The following is a 4,687-nucleotide window of genomic DNA, read 5'->3' as shown; positions in this document are numbered from 1 at the left end:
TCTAATGGTGTTTGTCAAACAAACTAATGTGTTTTAGCGCCACCCGCTGGACTGGAGACAGAAGCGGCGAGAAGAGGATGGTGCTTTCACACCAAACAAGAATGAAGCGTTAGCGCGAGTGATTTACATATTAATGCAAAAACGCGAACAGACAACATGTATGGCAAGACGCTATAGCTTAATCGCGTTTACAGTTTTAAACCGTAATTGTCGCCGCAAAATACGCCGTTGTGATTACAAACGCAGTAAAAAACGTGCGAAAATATGTCAGTGACGCCGTATTTGACCGCCTTTTAGTGTCCATGACACTTTTTTTTTCAGCCATATGGCAGCGTAAAAAACGCCATTTTGGTTGTACAGAGCGGGCGTCATTTGGTGTTTTGCTGATAGTATAATGAGCCACGCCCACTGATCCCCGCAGCCAGTACGTTTGAACGGTTTCCACCTAATCAAGGGTAAACTAAAACAGACTAGTCTAATTGAGCACTGATCATTTTAGCCAAATGAATTAATAAGATATGTTTACCTCCGATACCCTATAATTTTTTGGATATTTAATCTCTACTAACATTAAACATATTAAAAATGGCACCTCTTCATCATAGTTTAATTTAAGGCTTATTGCTAAGATTTCATGTTCAGCAATTATCCTACCTTCAGCCTTTTATTCAACTTACACCGATACCTTTTACTACTGCATTAGTAAATTACTGGACACAGTTTTGAGTATTGTTTCCAAAACGAAAAAACATCCCTAGTAAGTGAGATAGTGTTTAAAAGGTGTGCATCATATCATGTAGCCTGTTGATCCCCTGCTTGTTAAAGTGCCAGACTCCAAACTGCACTGAGCGCTGGTTCGTGTTCCTCTCTTAGCAGGTCTAGCCAGCATTTTAACATTGATTAACCCGTAAATCAAAATCCATGACGTCCATAATCCAGTAAACATTGGATTTGTTTAGATTTTTCTAATTGTCTTAACATTACCTTTGAACATGGGTGAATACACAACTGTACGTTAAATAATTTGCATTTAGATCAACCCTATACATTCATAAAGGTAAAAAAAAAATTCTAAATCACTGGCAGTAATGGCTTTACAACCAACTTCAGAAAACTACCATGTGCTAAATGTTTTTTTTAAACAAGTTTTATTTTTTAAACATTCTGTATAAAACAGATGAATATAATCCCAGACTTTATCTTACAGTGTTTGTGCATGAATGTTTTTTTTTTTAATTATAGAAGAACAACCCAAATAAAATATTTTAAGACATAAAAAATAAAATTTATAATCCTTAAAGGAAAAACCCTAACTTCAATGAAATACATTTCAACTTAAAATATTAAATGCTTCTTCAAATTCTGATAAAATGTCAGAACCAACAGCCTTGTGCATATAGTGTGGTTGTGCTTCGGGTGATCCTTGAAAGTGTCCCAGCTCTAGGTCCTTTCTGATGCAGTCCCCTCCTCTCTGTCCCACTTGTGCGCTTTCTGTATGGTCCTGTACTAAATACTCATAAAATATCAGCTTGTTAAATATCTTTAACTGAAAACTGAATGCAAAACAAAATCACATACAATATTTTCACTTTACAGTTCAATAACAGTGGGGTTGGAAACAAAGTGCAGAAGTCTATTTATTAAAAACTTAATGTATTCAGATGAAAGTTTGCAATATTTACAAATTATTCACAAGCAGTGTTTTCAGAGCCCCCAGTTACACTGTTTTAATCAGAATCATAACTATACAGTGGCTGCGTTAGCAAAATGTTTGCAATCATATCTGCACAGAGGAGACGTCGGGCAGCTTCTCGAAGATCTGGTCTTTGGAGAAGGCTGTTTACCTTATACTGGATAAATGTAAGTATTGTTACTTAAAAAGTAAGATTAACTCAGAATGATTTGCATTGCTTGCCCACCCCAACACTTAAAGGCGCAATATGTAATTTTTCTGCTTTAAAAATAGCAGAAATCACTATATGTATGTTATATATATTTTTTAATTGTGTACTTACATCATCCCGACAGTTTCCACAAACTTTCAAATCCGGAGAAAATTATAGTTTAATTCGAAGACACGGCACGTTTCTTTATTTCCGTTTTGTCGCCCGTCTATGACGTCATATAAACTTTGACCCCTCTAGTTTATCTAACTTCCTGTGGAACCGCCAAATACAAAGGTGAACAGAAACAAATACGAGACGAAGAAGAAAAAGTAGTAGCCTTTATCGAGACTATTATATTATATATTTATATTGTTTATATTCGTATTTAAACCTCAATCAATAACTTAGTTATGGATCATGATTATGCTTTGCCTGCACGTTCCGTGAAGCGCAAACGTACGGATGAAATAAATGACCCGAGATGGTTTTGGGACAAGAGAAGCAACAAGACACGGGTAAATATTGGAGTTGCATTTCCAAGATAGAGAGAGCTTCGTGACAAGCTGAAACTACAGAGAGATGTCGAACTCGCTTGCATTCTGATAAACAGGTATGCATCCATTCAGCTAACTGTATCTATCCGTATATTTTGTGAAACGATGATGTCTTGTGTAAAATGCAGACGGACTAGCTCTCATGTAAATCTACATTTGTTCTATATCTAGCTGAATGAAGTAGCTTCAAATGCAGTTCTCTAACTTGTTCGATATCATAGTATAACGTAATTATAATTATTAATTAAAGCTGCAAGCAGCGATGAACGGGCCCTCGCACACGGGCTCACCGGCAGCGAGTGGCTTTAGTAAATAGGTGAACGGTGAGAAACATGCATTTAAACTCATAAATATAAGTGGAATATATCAAAGTTTACTCCATATTTGTGCCAATCTTTGTGTTGCCAGCAGGTGGTGCTCTCATTATAATTGACTATTGGCCTTCAGATGTGTTCAGGGTAGTGATGGGAAGTTCGGATCATTTTACCGACTCAGACTTTTGAGTCTCGTTCAGCAAAATGAACGAATCTTTTTTCGAGTCATTTCGTTCATTTCGTTCATTTTAGCAAAATGTTATTAAAATATTAAGTGCTACCTCCCCAACACATCTAGTACTTACGCAAACGTTGATCACACTACAAACAATATAAAACTAAAATGCTATGAGATAAAGAAAAAAATACTCATTCTTTACCTGGGTCTTCAGTCTGTGATTAGCTCATCTCACCTCTTATCTGACAAGAAGTCTTCGGGTTTAAGTCATTCCTTAATCACGTGACAGCCCCATACGCAAAACCAACGCGGTCTCGAGCCGGAAAGAGAATTGATTAGTTCATCTGACGAGTCTTTCGGGTCGAGTTTGACTCGTTCCTTAATCACGTGACAGCCCCATACGCAAAACTAACGCGGTCTTGAGCCGGAAAGAGAATTGATTAGTTCATCTCATGAGTCTTTCGGGTCTCGGGTCGAGTTTTACTCGTTCCTTAATCACGTGACAGCCCCATACGCAAAACTAACGCAGTCTTGAGCCGGAAAGAGAATTGATTAGTTCATCTCATGAGTCTTTCGGGTCGAGTTTGACTCGTTCCTTAATCACGTGACAGACCCATACGCTATTTCTGACATTTCTGTCACTGTGTTTTTGTTACTGTTTGTTGAGGGTCTGTGGTTTGTTATTATTTTATAAATAAAAAAAACCCTGTTATAAATAAAATGTTGATTAATTTGTCTTCTTGACTGTCTATCGGTAAATAAACACTAGGCTATATAATAATATAATAATCCAAGCTTACAATAAAAAGTATTTATAGACTAGTTTGTTCATTTTTACTCCAATTTTGAGTTTGCTGGTATAATAATTGCTTTTCCTAGGCAGACTTGACATATTGGTGTAATATATGTATAAGAAGATTGCTCAAAAAAGGACATAATGACATACATTAAAAGCAAATAACATTTTGAATTTGAATTATTAATGTTAAAGACATTAAGGTTATGATAACTTCAGCTTTAACAGTTTTAACCCAGCTCAGAGTGAGGAGTTTCAGATCCTGGTGCACTGCCAGTGCAGGGGCCATGTTTTGGGAAGACTTTGACGAGAGGGTAGCAAGCTTGAGGCCTTCTGCTACCTCTTCTAAGACCTCAGATGCTATGATGGCCAACCTTGCAGAGCAACTCTTACCCCGCACATCAGACCCTCTGGCCTGGTGGAGGAGATGTTCACCAGTATACACAAGCCTTTCTGAAGTCACAAAGACAACACTTTGCATTGTGGCCACATCCGTGCCATCTGAATTTTTTTTTCTAAAACTGGGCAGATTATCTCAGATAGAAGAACTCACAGACTCAGCCCATCCAAGGTCAGGGAGCTTGTTTTTTTTAAATAATGTAAACATGCCTTAAAGCAAGTCCTAAAAATATAGCCACAGTGTGTTATTTATTTTAAAGCTTATTTATTTTTATTTATTTAGAAAAAGACTAGCTTGTTGTGCAATATTTTTGTTGTTGTGATTTTAAAAGGTAATTTGTTATTGTTATAAGGCTCCGTAGCTTTAGTATCTCTTAATTTTCATTTATTTTTTATTCAAATGGTTTAAAATTATTTTGGGAATAGCTTGTTGTGCAATATTTAGTTTTTCTTTTTTTTATATTGTATTTTTAAAGTTCATTTGTTAAGGTTATTAGACCCTGTGGCTTTATTATCTTTTAATTTTAATTTCATTTTTAATTATTTACATTTTTATTATT

Source organism: Carassius auratus, unplaced genomic scaffold, assembly GCF_003368295.1.
Source record: "Carassius auratus strain Wakin unplaced genomic scaffold, ASM336829v1 scaf_tig00215842, whole genome shotgun sequence".
NCBI classification, from domain to species: domain Eukaryota; kingdom Metazoa; phylum Chordata; class Actinopteri; order Cypriniformes; family Cyprinidae; genus Carassius; species Carassius auratus.
This window is presented reverse-complemented; position numbering follows the sequence as displayed.